The 17,383-nt window shown below is 39.7% G+C and overlaps 1 long non-coding RNA gene across 1 annotated transcript; it reads right to left on the bottom strand.

The window, feature by feature from the left end:
* Positions 1-7,845: 7,845 nt before the first annotated feature.
* On the bottom strand, positions 7,846-16,691 carry LOC306665678. The gene is made up of 3 exons (XR_013765109.1): positions 16,596-16,691; positions 14,051-14,143; positions 7,846-9,742 (listed from the first exon to the last, which is right to left on the bottom strand). It is a non-coding gene; the product is annotated as an uncharacterized lncRNA (long non-coding RNA).
* Between the last annotated feature and the right edge of the window lie 692 nt (positions 16,692-17,383).

Raw genomic sequence — 17,383 nt, 5'->3', positions numbered from 1 at the left:
ACATGTCATTAGTAATGTTCAGGTTATTATAACTGTATAGTAAAAGGGCTACACTTCAGTATACAAAAGGTTTTCAAAAGTATGTTTTTAATTACTGCATGACCAGCTGCCTATTCAATAATGTTGTGTAAATATTATAGAAAATGATTATAATGTCATCTGTAGTTTCTCTGTTTTAAATAAAAACTGGGTCAATAGGCCTTCAGATAAGAGGTTAGGATAAAAGAAGATTGAGACTTCATTGCTTCCATAGATTGAGCCTATGACTCCCAAAATCAGGGGGCTGCCCCATAATCCTAATGGATTGAATTCCAAAATTCCTTGGATTTGTCCTGCTGGACTAGTCTCTCTAAGGCTTATCTGGATCCCTGCAGATAGATATTATGGTTTACATACAGTAATTCCACTTAGTCCAGCTGTAAATTTAAGTCTATTGTATTAACACAGTATTGAAAGGCAGCCTTGCCCTTGCCCATGAAAGCTGAGCCTGTCTTTCAGACTTGTTTAGCAGAATATCAAGGATTTTCAATTAGTTGGTTGGGAGGTCCTTGGAGAAACAGCCGCCCTGCCTAGTCCCCCATTGTCTATAGTTTCCGCCTGCTCCTTCCAAGTGGGACAAATAAAGAGATTCTGTGTGTGTTCATTAATGGGTGAGCTTTGGAGGGGGCTTTGTTCTTAAATGGGGGCTTTATCTTATCCCTGCTGGTTAAGCCCCTCCATGTACTCCTCACCTGTCATAACTGTCATACATTTAATTCATCATGCGGGTGGACAGGAGCTCACAGATCATGTCACAAGACAGGAGGGAGCTGGGGGGTGGGGCTCGGCAAAGTCAGTCTTAGAACTTTACCATCAAAGACGATTACCAGATTTTAATAAAGATTTTTTTAAATAAGATTTTAATCAAATGGGCTGTTTTGCAGAAGAGAATTTTTTGCTTCATGTTTCTCCCTCAGCAAGTTTGATTTTAGCATCCAGCATTTCAAAAGATAGTACAATAAAATGTGTTTAATTTTAAGAATCCATATTTAAAATGTGATGGGTATTTTAAAAACAGTATCCTTCTGCTCCTCCCTTATCAGTCTTTAACTTTTGTTTCTGATCTTAAAAGTAATATTTATTTTTAAAAATGTGAAAAAATACAGAAAAGAAATAATCAATAGTATTTCCACCACCTAGTTATAATTGATGATTAACACTTTGTGTATACATTTCTAATCTTTTTTCCTCTGAATACACACACATCTACTTTCCATAAAAATGATTATAGAAATGTCAGTTATGAATCCAAGTGCTTTCCTAATATTTTATACCTTTGGCAACATTGTTATTTATTATAAAACTAGGACAAGCTTATTGTAAAGGATCTGAACCATATCTGTGCATGTTAATTAAGCACATTTTGTTTGATAGGCCCTTTTCTGGATGCTTTTTTTGTACTAAGTGATTTAGTCTTCACAACCTCCCAGTAAACTTAATGCTATTATTATCTCTATGTTGCTGATGAGTAATGGGAGGAGTAGAGAGGCAATTTTTTTACCCAAAGTCAAACAGGGTGTAAGAGCCAAGATCTTAAACCAGGCAGGATGACTGAACCAAGTCTCTTAGCCACTATCCCAAACAGCCTCATAGAATTTGCTTGTATAAATAATACATTTAACTGATTCCATATTGTTGACATTTGACTTGTTCCCAACTTTTCAATATTATAAAACAATATTTTCCGGTCAAAAACTTAATGAATAATTCTCTGGACGCACCCATAATTATTTCCCTAGAATAAATTCCTGTACGTATGAAAAGTTTGCTTTCTCAAAAAGCTAAACATAGAATTATCCTATGTTACCCAGAAATTCTCCTGTATATATTTACTCCAAAAATTTGAAAACAGGGACTCAGATATGGTATGCAATGTACACAGCAGCATTATTTAGAAAAGCTAAAAGGCAGAAACCACCCCCAAGTCCATCAACAGAAGAATGGATGAATAAGATGTGGTGCATCCACACAGTAGAACATTAGCCATAAACAGAAATGAAGTTCTGATACTGCTACATGTACATGAAACTGGAAAACATTATAATAAGTAAAATAAGCCAGACACAATAAGGCAAATACTGTATTATTCCACTTACATGAGGTAGAATTATAGCAACAGAAAATAGAACAAAATAAAAGTCACCAAGAACTAAAGGTACAGAATTTCTGTTTAGAGTGATCAAAGGTTTTGAAAATAATGTGATGCTTATATAACAGTGTGAATGTAATTAATATTGCTGAATTGTACACTTGAAAACAATTAAAATTATCAATTTGTTTTGTATGTATTTTACCACAATTAAAGATGTGTAAATCTACCATATTATCTTGCATCAAGACTTAGCAGATCTTTGACAACAGTATTACCTTTTTAAATTTAAAGCAATTTTTAAAATTTTGCCTGAATTTTATTTTGCATATGTAAACATATTCATATGGTTCAAAAATCCTAAAGGCGCCAAAGGTATACAATGAAAAATCTACACACATCCCCAGCCACCCAGTTCTTTTTCTCAGAGAAACCAACTCTTTCCAACTTCTTGTGTAGCCTTCCATATGCATTTCTGTGTGTAGTGTATATATTCTCCTTCCTTCCTTTTCACATAAATTATAGCAATTGATAAAGCACTCATTAAAATTTGCATTTATGGAAACCTCTTTCACTCAACTCATGCATTTTTAAAAAGCCTGATTAAATTCCTTTACCACCCCAAATCAGACTTTGAACATTGTCTCTAATAGGCTGTACTGAGCTGGGGATCTGGGTCAAAGATGGACATCCTCACCTGAAAACGCAGTGAACTCTTGGGGTGACCTTTCCAATTCTAGGTACTGAGACAACATCATCTCACATCCTGTGAAGAGAACAGAACCAACAGGCATTTTCTTGCCTCACATAGTAAAATTAACGTTATCCCTTCTCGTTTGTCTTCTGATTTAAAAAAAGGCAATTTCTTTGGAATTCATGCTTGATGAACTTTCTATGTTTGGAAACTTTGTTAAGCTCCCCACCTTTGTCCATTGTTAGGTCACCAAAGGACAAAACCACTAGCCACTGCCTTTGGTGAGTCACTCTACCTCTCGTGAAAATTAAGGAGAACTGTAGGTCCCTTGTGACAACTAGAGTCTACCAGGTGTCTAGTAGCTTAGCACGAGGTCAAATTGGGTTAGAAAAAAACTTACTCATAAATGAGAACAGATTCAATAACTTGATTATAGATCCCACGAATGTCTATGTTAAAAATAAATAAGGGCATGGAGACGTAGCTCAGCAGTAGAATCCTTACCCAGTATGTTCAAGGCCCTGGATTCTATCCCCTGCACCACAAAAAAAATAGATAAATAGATGATAAATAGATAGCTAAAAGAACCATTCCTGACAAAGCCCTAAATGAAGATGCTAAAATTGCCTTGTGATATCAAGGATTTTGTTTTGTTTTGTTTTTTAAATCAGGGTTTTCAAAATTGTTTATAATACGCAGCTCCAAAGTGGGGTTGACTGTTACAAGTGGAAGCATCTTCAGAATTCAAGGAAAATATTGTAGACTTTTTCCTTCCAACAGCAATAGATATAATGACCGTTTGTACTTAGCAATCACAGAAAGCAAGCCAGCCGGAATCTGAGAAATATGCCCAGTTTGTAAATTCAGATGACATTGTATCAAGTTACAGCAGGGAATTACGTGACTTTTCCTGCAGTTTGCATCACTGTCCACTGCTCAGATACCATGGAGAAAGAGAAGCGTCTCAGATACTGTAAATGACACGTGCCAAACACGTGGAAGGTAAATCCCCTAATTCGGTCCGTTCTTCCAGCATTCCCTGGCAGACAGCCAAGCTAAATATTTCTGCTGGATAAAAAAATGCACTCTTGTGTGCTACACTCTTCACTGATTGCCTGACTCCAGTGGAAGGGGTTGCCTCGGCAAGGAAAATAGAAAATAAGGAGTCCGCTTCGAACACCTTATGTGTGTTTTTTACCTTAAAGCATTTCTCTAAACTGTTTGTGGGCTGTGCTTGTGATTAATTTATGCTAGAAGAGAGGAGAAAATTTGGAAAAATATATTGAATGCAAGCCTTGCCACTCCCCATCCAACACCTCTCCCTGGATTTGTTTTTAATGATTATCTTTTCAGATTGCCTAGATGGCTGTCATTTTTTGTCAGTTGCATGTTTTTTAGCTAAATCAGTTTCAAAGACTGTTATATTTGGTCAACTGGAAGACCCAACATATGGACCAGCGGCTTTGTGTCAGATGGGGATTATAGTTAACTGAAATTTATGACAAAACTCCTGACTTCATTAAGACTAATTAGAGGAATAGACTTGGGAGTCAACATTCAGATATCATCTTCCCATTGTTTTAAATGTTTTTCTTTTACCTAAAAGGCCATTTTGTGTGTGTGATTGTGAGAAGAATACAAGTGGAATTATAGTACATTTTTTTCCTCTGCTTTTCATTTAGTAGTACATCCTGAGCATTCTCCCATGTCACCTTTATTTCAGAACTTTTTTATGGCTGATTAGTAGTCATATCATGTGGCTAGATCATAATCAATTGAGCAAATATTCATAAATTGAATGCCCACATCATTCCCAGTTTGTTAACATTGCAATTAAATGTACTTATATAACTGTTCAAATTATTTTCCTGTGAATATATTTCCGTCAGTATAATCATTAAGCAAAGGTTATGAATCTTTAAGGCTCTTCTTATATATAGCCAAGCTTCTTTCCAGAAAACTTACACCAATAAATATGGCTTATAAATATCCAGATATTTAGACTTACGCTGAAATTTCAAGAATTAACATCTTCTAATGTTTTGCTCAATGTAAATGTCAGTGGCACTATTAATATGTGGAAACTACCCTACAGCATAGTGCTTCTATCTTTTGTTTATTTGAGAAACACATTGGGCTCTTCTTATGTGCTAGGCACCACACCATACCCCAAATGGTAGCTTTTGCTAATTTCAAATATTTATTCTTGAGACAATCTTCCATATTGTCACTTTGAACAATCACAATTTGTAATAAGTTTAAGCCATCTATATTAAGAATTATATATATATGTGTATATATATATATATATATACACACACAGGCATTTATTTATTTATTTATTTATTTCTACAGACTGCATTTTGATTCATTGTACACCAATGGGGTACAACCTTTCATTTCTGTGGTTGTGCACGATGTAGATTCATACCATTTGTGTAATCATATGTGTACATAGGGTAATGAATATCTTATATATCTAACAAAAAAGTAATACATAAAGATGATGATGCTCATGCACTTCCAGTAGGATGTAAAATTCAACTTGATTCTCTGGTATTGGGTATTGCCTGGTGCTTACCCATCACCATGCTTGGTGGTACTTTCCTTTTCCAAGCCACAATATTCACCTAACTGGAATTAGGAATGCAGTCTGTGGCCACAGACCCAAGCCAGCCTAGGTGACTTCTTTGAGTACGGAACTTATGTCCTTGTCCTCATCGCCCCAGTTTGTTAATCTCGGAGGCACTGAGGCACATTGTCTATGATCAATCTAGGCCACACATTTGGAAGCTGTTGCTGTGAATGTTCCTTAACCATAGTACGTTGTCTTTGATGAGAAGCATTAGGGCAGACAATATTTTAATATGGAGAGCTTCTACAAGGTGAGTATCTGATTAAGTAAAGCAGAGGCCCCCAAGCCTCTGGACATTCAGCACATTGGAATCAGCTCAGGTATTTAAAAATTAGTGATGCCTGGCTCCCATCCCAGCATTCTGATTTATTTGGTATGAGATACAATCTGGACATCAATATTTTAAAGCTCTCCAGCCCATTCTGGACTGCAGCAATTGGGGACTACTGTTGGAAGCATTTTGGGGACAAAATTGTAATGACATGTTATCAATGTATTCTTTGTACTCCTGCCTCAGCCTCCTAAGTTGCTGGGATTGCAGGTATGTACCACTGCAATGGGCTAATATATTCCATTTTCTTATGTCGTTGCCTGGGCTTTTGTACTAATAGCCACACCAAGTCATGGACACCTTCTTTACCTATTGTGAGGGGAAAAATTAAAAAGGTAAAACTCAAGACTGGAAGACTATTTTTCATACTCCTTAGCTATTGTTTTGTGGTCAGGAAAAGAGAAGTCAAGAATAAATTCACTTTCTAAAATATAATAACTAATTCATGCTGGAAATCATTCTGCAGGGATGATCTGGAGAATAACACATGGGTCTTAAGCAAGGTTCTAGAATGTGAATGAGTAGCTCTGGAAATTGTGACCTTCCCTGTCCTCCCTACACTGACGTGCAACACACAACTGAGTGCTCCCCCACCAAGAATAAGATGCTCACGTTCCTCAAGCAGAGCTCTCTATTCTTCGTTATAGAAGATGGAGAAAGACAAGCGGGGGAAGCAAAGAGGAACAAAATGACTCCCCGTCTCATCCCACAGTTGGACCTGCAGTTAGATTTTTCTCCATGACCCAGTTCTAATAAAACCCAAGAGCAAGACAACTAGATTTCAGCAGGTCCCATCTGGGAGGCTCTGCCCAGATGTGTGTGTGGCTTTTGCTGCCGGTGGCGCTGCATGCGTGGGGGAGCTTCAGGACAACCTTCTAACCACTTATGTCGCGAGCCCCTGGTAAATGAGAACAGAAACATAGTGGGGTGGATTTAGCTCTTCTCTGGAAAGAGGATGGTTTCAATACTCCTCATCCCACACAGACTTTAGGGTGCTTTGAAGGAAACCTTATGCCAGCCGGCTTTTGAGCTTCTCCGGAAGAGGAGGCCTGTGTTGTGCACAGATTTGATTCTGGTGGGCCTGGGGAGGGGAAGTCATGATGTTACAAGTGGTGAATACGGACTGCCGGCTGCTCCCTTCACCATGAGGCAGCCAGCGGGAGACTGACAGCTAACATCTCAGTGACACATGGGCATTCATGTGCCCATGTACATGGACGTTCTAAACCCAGGGTTAAGTGGGTTCAGTTACAGCGCTAACATTATAATACTGTTAAGGACACCACTGTATATATTACTTCTTCGATTTTAAAAATAAGAAATAATTAAGTCATTTTATTGTCTGTGTCCTCTGACCAGCTGAACAATATTAAGGAACTATTACTATTATTTTCATTTATTGCCATTCCTAGCTAATATGTGGCTAATGTTTTTTGTTTATTTATTGCTGTGCTGGGAATCAAATCCAGGGCCTGGAGCATGCGCTGCTAGACAAGCACTCTACTACTGAGCTCCACCCCCAGCCCTGTATTTTATTATTTAAAAGTTATTTGTGATTTTTAAGTTTGTGTGAAAAGAGAAAGGATTACGACTTAATAACTGATTTCAACAAGTATATTTGTTGTGACCAAGCTCAGTCACTGTATATGAAATCAAAGGCCAACTGACCAACAGAGGAAGAAGGTCTCACCTACTCATCTGATGACACCTTATGGTGCTAGATGTGACTCAGAATTCAGAACTTCTCAGATTTGGGAGAGATAATATGGATGCATGTACCCTCGGTGAGGTGTTCTTATTCAAACATCAGTGTTTCTGCAGCAGAAAATAGCAGAAAGGTTCTTACCAAGTAGCTGAGACGACTCAGGCAGTTTCAGGTCAGCACTGAGGGCAACCATGGGAGACTTGGTGGGGAGGGAGGGACTGTGGCAAAGCCATGATTCAGAGTGGTAATTCTGGGGGCAGTGGAGTGATGAAAATTTCTAAGAAATGAGACTGGAAATGGAGAGAGTGATTATAATAAAGATCACTGTAGTATCTTCATGGTGGGAGTTGATCTAGGGCAGTGGGTAAAAAAAGTCAAACAACTTTCAATTTTCAGAGCTTTGTGGATTGGGGAATTGCCGATAATTTATTGTGGGCCAATACTAATAACTGGGTAACCAGAAGAAAATTACTCTGGGAGTCAGTATCTTCCTTTATGAAATTAAATAAGATTTCTGGGGATTGTGATTTTCCACGGACTGAACACTCCTGAACTTCAGACTCACGTTGCCAGAGTATTCCATGTAATAGGTCCAAAATAGGGGATGGGAGTGTAGCTCCTGGTGGAAAACTTGCCTAGCATGTTCAAGGCCCTGTTTGGAGTCCTCTGCATCACCAAGAAAGAACGAATGGAACGAAGGAATGAATGAAAGACATACACAAGGGCTGGGTGCATGTGCTTAGCATGTTTAAGGCCCGGGTTTAATCTCTAGCACAGTTTAAAAAAATTAAAGTAATGTATGCTTGATCATTGGTTAAACAAAGCACAGTATATATCTGCACTCTGGAATTCTCTGAGGCAATTAAGAATAATGTAGACCTGGGAAGATGTTCACAGTAGTAAGGAGAAAAGTGAGTTATAAAACACTTTTTGTACTGTGATTCCATTTACGACATACTTACTTAGATGCCAGAACCTATACTAAACGGCTAATGGTGAATGTTTTTGTTAAGGCTCACTTGGTAGTAAGGAATAATAAACTCATTTAAACCATCTCAGGTATAAAGCCTTTTGCTGGGAATTTATGAGCAGGGCACACCAGATGCCATGATGCCATCCAGCAAGTATCTCTCTAATAGGCCTGGACACGTCTATTTTCTGATATTCTGTATTTTCTGATTTATATGGTTACCAAGAGTTGTCTGTATTTGTTTCAAAATTTGAGGATGTCAATTGTATTATGTAATCTGATTTCATATCATATAACTCAATGAAATATTGGTTAAATGTTACAAGTTATCCCCATTAAAACCAAGGATAGGATAGGACTACCATAAAAATCACTACAGGAGAAATTTAAGTATTTAACACTTCAAATACATGGTTGAAATCTCATGTGGCACTAGTATTGAATAATATGCAATAATAATGAAACGATGCTACTTTTTGTGTGTACAGAAAAACATTTACAGTGATAATGCTCATGAAGAATTTAGACATGGAATCTTAGTATTTTGTATAGAAGGTATTCAGGAAATTGGATGGTATTGATTACGTTTACATCAATTTTCCATTTTAAAAAACATCAACATCTGTTGACTTTACTTATTAGTGGAAAAAAATGAGGCATTTGTGTCTGAATAGTTTACAACTCTATAACCAGAAACAATAACCCAAATCAAGTTCATTAGATCTGAGTTAATATTGTATGAGAAAGCTTAATGCTCAGCAAAATGTAATTTTAGACAGCATTATTTAAGATGTGGGACTCTGTTTTGTACACAAACAAAAGGATTATATGCAAAATGGTTGCATAACTTATCTTTGTTATAAACTGCTCTGCACATCCTAACATAATTTTGCAATCAGAATTATCAGCCCACTAAGCAGCAAGGAGTTTGTTTTGTTAATTGCTCTAGTTAAACCTAATTACCGTGGGGTGGAGTGACTTGTGAAGAGGAGGAAGGCCCTAAGACAGCAGTAGGGAACTTTAGGAAGAAGTCCAGTAGAGGGGTGTGCACACAGGTTGACAGTGGACAAAAGCAGTCCCCACAAGTACCAGGTTAAACCTCTTTTGCCGCAAAGATCTGTTAAATTTGTTTTTAGTGAGCAAGCTTATTTTCAAGTGCTGTTGTCAGAAGTAGGTTCTTCACTTCCCCATAGACATTCCTGGTTTTTATGTCTGTGGCTTCTGGCCTGGAGCACTTTTTAAGTACCACAAATGAAGGCTGCACAGCTGTACATTTCCTCTAGAAAAATAAAAAGAAAGTAAAGTCTCATTCACAGGTGGGACCAGAAAACCATTCTTAATCCAGTTCATTAGTGCACATTAATCAATCATCTAATGTGTAGGCCAGGCACCGTGTTAAGTGCTGGGTTTGTGAGGATGCCTCCTCCGACTGCTCTCAGCCCAGTAGGTAGAAGACCGCCGAGATAGATCCTTTTTCAATAGAATGGGTTCACTGGTACAGCATGAGCAAAAGAGTGGTCAGTGTGCAGAAAGGAAGCCCATGGTGCCCCGTTCTGCAGAGGCACAGCCCGGGGTTGAAGCCATGTGTCTGCTTCCATGCCTCACTGTGGCCATTAGCCAGCTGCTCTGCAAGAAAACGAGTTCTTCAATAACCCAGCATTGTCTGTTGACTTTGGTGCTGCTACTCAAATGATTCCAGAAATTCCTGAATTATATTAATGAATATGTAAATTTAATATGCAAACAATTTGAAAAACAATTTCACACACTGCGTTTTCATTCGATTTTTAGCATACATCTCTTCCAGAGAATGGAGGGACATTATCACCAGAGAAACTTTTCTTCAAGTCTGGCGGAACCTTTTTATAAAAAATTATGTAAACTAGTTATTAATGAAATAGGGTCAATAAGGAAATAAACCTTTGATTTGTTTAAATATATTCTGGGAGACTCTTTAGACAACTTGGTGTCACTTGCCTGATGAGGGGAAACTTGGGGAACATTGAGTTAAGCACTGAGGTACCTGTGATTAGTTCTTTCTTGCTGAGTAAATGTGTTTATCTTTTTCCACTGGTATTTATACTAGTTAATGTGTTGTAGCAGATAAATCTACTTCCTGAGTCCATCTTTCAGCTCGTTCTCTTCTCTTTGGAGCTGACAAATGGTTGGAGTTTGACACAGTTTATCAGTTGAGCCCCTGCTGGGTGCTGGCCAGCCGCTTGCTTGCTCAGACTACTGCGGAGAAAAAGTGAGTTTCCTGCCATTTTTTTTTTTTTTTTTTTGTTTGTTTGTTTGTTTCTAGTTCTTCTGTCTAGAGGAGGATGCATCTTAAGGGACAGATTCAGATGAATGTGAGTAGTTTTACCTCCTGTAGCTCAGAAGTTTTAAAATGGGTTCTTGATCATTTTCTAGCGGGGTCATTGTAAAATTGCATTAAATGCAACCAATTTTCAATTTTATCAGAACGACAAAATTAAACCTACTGGGTGATGTCATACTTGAAGGGCACTGAAGGTGCCTTACATTCGCTAGGCACTGAAAAACATGTTCCCCAAAAGGACTGGAGTCCCAGAAACTGGTTCTTTCTATGGGGCAAGACAGCAGACAAAGCAAACAGATGCCTTCCTCCCATCAAGTCTTCTCAATTTAACTTCATCCACAGTACTGCAAAGGTGATAAACCAGAGTTAAAGAGCCTGAGGGCCTTCAGTGTGTCAATTGGGATCTCTGGAATTTGATGTTTTCTTTTTTAAACTGTTGGTGGTAACACATTTAAAAAATACTCAGGAGAATACTACAGACCAGCTTAAGACCTGGGTTGTTTCGTCTGTTCCCTTACCTCACCCCTGGAGATTTTGAAACAAATACCCAAAACATATAATTTCATGTAAATGTTTTATACACTTACCTAGAATATGAGGATTTCTTTCAAGTACACCACCACCACAGTATTCTTGATTGTTGGGATTATTGTATTTTTTTAAGGACAGATTATCCACTCCTCAGGACACCGAGTAAGGAAGAATTGGAAGAGAGAGCTCTATAGATTTTTCAGCATTAAAAATATATCCCAGGGGTCACGATTGAATTGTAAAAAGGATTTTGCTCCTTTCTAGATTCTGGAAGGGAACATGCACATGCAGGCACCAAATTGGCATTTAAAGCTCTGTTGTTCAGACTGAATTATATCCTTGGGGTGCTGGGTGAGAGCGAGCACTTCACTCAGAGTAGCTGGTGGTGGCAGCATAATTAGTGAGACGTCAGCTACAAATAGAATCACCGAGGCATGTCTCCACACACATAAGCACATGCATATTTGGCAGCTAGCGGTTATCTAGCAGTTGGATTCTAAGTGTGCCCCGTGCCACTTGTTGAGCCTAATGCAAAGTGCAGTTTAATCACTGATGTGCCCGTGAACATGATTAGCTGTTACCAATTAGCGGACTGTCTGAAGACCCAGCGTTACTGGCTTGGATGCAGCCTTCTGGTCCACCCTTCAACATCCTTCCTTCTCCTTTCAAGCTTTGGGGAAGAGGGGAGAAGCAGAAGAGGAAAGGGGGTCCAGATGGGAAGAAAAGAATGCTGAAAAGATCCTGTAGGAAGTAGGTCAGGTACTCTGGAGATTAGAGTAGCTTGCTTCATCCCTGAATGAGGGAGCCAGGGACAAGTAGCATACAATTAGGAGGAATTAGAACAGCAACAAGTAGCTTGGATTTATCAGCTTTAATTGTCTATTGTCAGGACCAAGCTCTCCTCCAGAGGATCATGGTGGCAGTCTACATCCTAATACTTTTAATGGACCTCCATTGTGGGATTAGCTCTCCTAAAGACGGCGCCTGTTCTTTTAAAAGGAGCTGTTGGGGAGTCTGCCTGGAAGACACTGAGCTGTTACTTTCTCTGTGATGGGTCCCATTCTAGGGTAATGCAGTGTTGCCCTTCACCCCCCAGAGGCGCACCTTAAGGGGGAAGATGCCTATTGAGCTATTGAGCATTAATAGGCATCCTGCTTCCCCCACCCCCCACCGTGTACTTTGAGGAAACAATAGGCTGTAGATGGAGACCAGATAAGTTAGGGCTGATGGCTTCAGAATCTCTATACTATCTTCTTGTTAAAAGGGTTCTTGCTTGGTTATTCATAGAGAGTTTTCCAAAAGATAAGATGTGTCTATTAAAGGAGGATTGTTATTATAATGACTTTGTCTTCTCTTTCTTCTGATACCTCTTAACCCCTCAGGTGAAAAATGAGAAATGTAAAGGGGACCGGTCACTTTTCTCAAACCCAGGCACTGAATGAGCTGGTTTGAATATTTCTTTAATGCCCCTACCAACTAATATTTAAAAGGTTCTACAATAGATGTGTCCCCCTTTCCAAGCCCACCTGTACCTTTGGCTCTGTAGGTGCTAAATAACGCTGTATGTGAGGATCCAACACTGAACTCTGGGTGTTGGGGTTTGAGTGGGTGCTGGCTTTGCTGGATGTCTGAGGAGCAGCCCTGTGTGTGAGCTGACACCTCCAGGGTGCACAGGATAGGAAGACCCAGTTGGGTAAAAAGGCTGCGAAGTGTACTTTTGATTCTCTTCTCTGGTCCTTAGTTTTCTTAGCAGGAAGATGGGGTGGTGTTCTGGATCCTATGGCCCTCAACTCAGGCAGGACACTGGATTCTCTTGGGAGCATGGGTGTGTATTCATGGGGATGGGGTAGTTCAAATGATTTCATTATTAACCCTTTCAATTCTGTCTTTTTCTCTCCTGACTCCCTGAGCATACACAAAAAAAACAAACCTCCACAGCCTTGGATTTCCCTTAGAAAGGATGAGAAAAAATTATAGGTCCCATTTTTAATTTAAAAAAAATATTTCTTCCTTCATCCTTTGGTCAGCATTCTGTGGTTCCAGGGAAGCGCACTGTGACAGGCAAAACCCAGACCCTGTCCAGCTTCTGGGAATTGGACTCCCAGCTGCTGTTTCTGCTCCTCCTTCCCAGCCTCCTTTCACCTTAGTTGTTAAGCCCACTGGGCCCTCTTTAATCTTGCTCCAGTGAAAATGATCCTACCTGTGACCTGTCTCTTTATTTCCACCATGGGCCCTCCCTCATTCAGTACATACAACCTCTCCTCCCACTAAAAGATGAGAGAAGCAACAGTTGTCCCCACTGTCTTTATTAGTGTGGAAGCTACTCTTCCTCCCCGAAACCGAGAAAATAGAAAAGGAAAATCCGTGTTTCAGAGTATGCACCTGCCTTGTTGCTCTGTCTTCTTTCTTGAGGGGCCATGTTCTGTCTTCTCTTGGATTAGGTAACTTTTTCCATCAAAGGTAAGATTGTGAAATGTATTCTGGGCTCAAAAATGATCTCTTTTCCACAGCCTTTTCAGGAATTAAAATCCTCTCATGTCTGAATATTCATCATAATAAAAATTAACTAGAAAGAGAAACAAATTTTAGAAACCTACCTTGGTTTCCCTACTAATGCTATGGAGATGGTTATTATTGCTAATGTTAATTGTTGGTAGATGTTAAACTGGATAATTTAAAAATACGTAAATGAAGAGATAAGAACACAACCATTTGTCTGAAGGGCCAAAAAGATACCTGGGTGTCATGACACAGGTGGTTTCCAGAACACAGCATGGCCTGCCTGGGTTTTCTAAAGTCCTCTGGATAGTGCTTGTCCTATCTTCATTCCTGGAAAGGCAAGGAAACTTGACTTTGGTTCTTGAGTTTACTTGATTTTTGTTTCCCTTAGTTAGGAAATCAAAACACTGACATTTCAAAACATCCCAGAGCCCCTAGGATCACCCTCCCTAAAGTTAGGCCCCGAGTATGTTTGTCAGTGATTTGGGGAGGTGAGCTGTGTCCTGAGAAGGAAGTCTGTGCTATTTTTAAATGGATTTAACATATCATTGAAACATATCATACACATATCATACCAGTGACACACACAGCGCATTGTCACACAGCATGTGTCATACATACATTCTCTCTCACTCACACACATACTTGCTCTTCTGGTCCAGCTTTTAAAAGGAAGGCGGTCAAGAAAGCCAAGCCCAGTGATTCCAGTTGAAAGGGCTGTTAAAGTTTAAAACCCAAGTGTCCCTCTAGTCTTCAGCCTGGCTTTGAGACATGTGGGAGGGCTTCAAAGCCACAGTGCCCCTCTTTTAGGTTCAGGCTTACAGTTGGTCCCCAAATGTTTACCAGCACGAAGATGCCTAACTTACAGGAAGTGGGAAATGGGTGTGGGGGGTGAGGGTGGGTGGGTGGGTAAGGAGTGGGGAGTAGAGGGTGGGGGGTGTTCTCTTGATGTGGTTAGCCTGTCATTGACCTTGTTTGGGTAGAGCAGGAGTTGAATTAGAAAATGAAAACGCGTTTCATCTTGAGTATATTTCATCCCACTTTTTACTTTCCTTAGTAAGAAAAAGAAAAATTCTTTCCCCCAAGCAGAGTCAGGTCTCCAGATTTGGTGCTCAATTTCTCTTCATTCGACATCAGTCCTTTTCCCTGTAGAGTCATCTGGCCGCCTACTTTGCCATTTCCAACCCACCCAAAGACTGGAGTGGGGAGGGAACCTGGCCCAGTAGCTGAAGCTGAATTAACATCAGCTTGTGGAGCTCTGTGATGATACCATCAAAGGGAACAGATCAGGATTTCTGAGGACAGAGCAATTTGGATCATTCATGATTTGCTGCTATTGTGAACACTTTAAATGAGAGGACTCTGCCTGAGAAATGCTGATTAATAAAGGTAACCGGCTGGTTTTTTTCTTTTTTCTTTCTTTTCTTCTTGTTTTTTTTTTTTTTTTTTTTTTTTTTGGTGTTCTGACAGGGAGGGAAATGACATAGTGACTAAAAATGCACCAAGTTATTACTTAGAAACAAACATTTTGCGACTTCAAATTCCAGACGGGGTAGTCTTGGAGCTCTCCGCCTGGCTGTACAGTGCCAACATCTCCCAGCTCTCGCTGGCGTTCTGCATGTGTGCTGCTCTAGTCTTCTGGAAGGGCTGAGTGAAGTTCAGGGCAGTGCCTTTCCTCCCCGCTTAACAGTTTAACGCTGGACAATACCTAAGTAATAAAATATGAACCTGGTTTGCCCTGTTATGGAGCCTGCTTCCTTTCCTTTATTCCTTCTTCCTTTTTTGTGTCCTTCATTTTAAATTATATTATCACTCATCCTTGACCCCTATGATCAGAGTCAAAAGTTGCCTGGGAGGTTTGGGGGATTTTTTAGAGTTTATTTCCCTATCAGTTTAAGACAAGCAACAAACATTTGAAGGATGTGATATTCCAACACTGTGTCTCAAAATCTCTTTTCCTTAAAGTTCTACCGTGGCCTTGTCCAGCTCAGCTGGAGCACCTGGAACTAATTTTAGGGTTGCCTGGCTAAGCCCCACACTGGTATTTGATGTTTGCGTCTTCCCTAGACTCAAGCCCATTTCACCACCTCAGAAGGTGAGTGCAGGCTGATATTAATTAACAGTGAGTTGATTCACCGGCATCTTCCAGTCATTAAAGCAAATATTTGGCTTAATATAGCCCTCTGGAATATCAGCCTTTTGCCTATCCCTTTATTCCACTGTGGTTGGCTCACTGGCACTTGCATGGCATATGCGGTCCCAGAACAGAGTTGGATGCTGAAAGAGAAGTGAAATACTCTCTAATCTGCCAAAGAGACTATGAGCAGCAGGCCAGCCTTCAGTATGACTACGTTGTTTTCCTGTCCATTGTGGTGCTGACTCAGCATCAGTTAATAAACCCTCTCGAGAAGGCTGGATTTCTCTTGTTAATTATCATCTTGGAGGCTTCTGAGAGCTCTTAGGAATTGTTCATTCAGTTTTATACCCCGAGCACATCAGCCGGTTTAAAAGCCCTGTTTCCTCTTGGTGCTAGCGTCCCCTCTGGCATAACATGCAATAACAGGTGGACCCACAGCCAGCAGGGAGTATGTGCTACTTATGTCCCCTAGTGGGAATTCAATTGTTCTGTGCTACAGAGATTGTACAAGGATTTTAGACACACATACCGTTTGGGGCATATAACCTTTCACCTCATACCCTCCCAACCACCACCACCAACAACAACAACAAAAAATTCTAGGACCGTTTCCTGAAAAAAATTTTTAAAGATAAACAGACGTACCTTTATGATTGAGTTGGGTTTTTGCTTTGCTTTGTTTCAGTTTCTTTCGGTAAACAAATACTCAAATGTCCACTTCATTGTATGACTAAGTTGGTATCATCAGGTTGGGACTGGGTGTGTATATGTGGGGGTGTTTATGTATGTGGGTGAGTGTGTATGCACACGTGGTATATTTAAAATACTAGAAAAGACATAGCAGGCTAAGGTAGAAAGAGATTTTTTTTTTTTTTCCCTAAACTACATATGGTGAGGCAAGCAGGAAAGTGGAAGACTTGTCTTTTGGTGATCTAAATTGTAATGGGGTGCTTGCTATAAATGAACCCTTTGCATCATTGTTTCTCTGAATTAGAGGATTCCTTGCTGAAAGCACAAGACCATTGAAGGAAGTAAAGCATCTGGTTTGTTTTGTAATGAGAAGCAGGAATGCAAGGTCCACGCTCTTAATAATAAACAAACAGGACATTGTATGCCATCATCACAGGATGTCCTTCCTTCAACAGAGGACTGACTGGGGCTGGAGGAAAAGCCAGCCAGGCTCAGAATGAGCCCCACTAATTATTGCCTCCAACCGCTTTCCCCTTGCAGTGATCAGTTCAATATTCCCCTTAACTGTGAAATAATTAATGATCCACATTTTACTTACACACTCCACAGAAGTCTACATGTGGGTTTTGGGAGGAGAGGAAAGGGGGAAAATTAATCTGTAGGATTATAACTTTTTCCTATTTCCTTTTTTACCAAATAGTTGAAAGAGGGAAGTTACTTCTACCAAAATTGAGTGTATTTAG

The sequence above is a fragment of the Sciurus vulgaris genome, assembly GCF_902686455.1.
Source record: "Sciurus vulgaris genome assembly, chromosome: 7".
Taxonomy (NCBI): Eukaryota; Metazoa; Chordata; class Mammalia; order Rodentia; family Sciuridae; genus Sciurus; species Sciurus vulgaris.
This window is presented reverse-complemented; position numbering and strand designations above follow the sequence as displayed.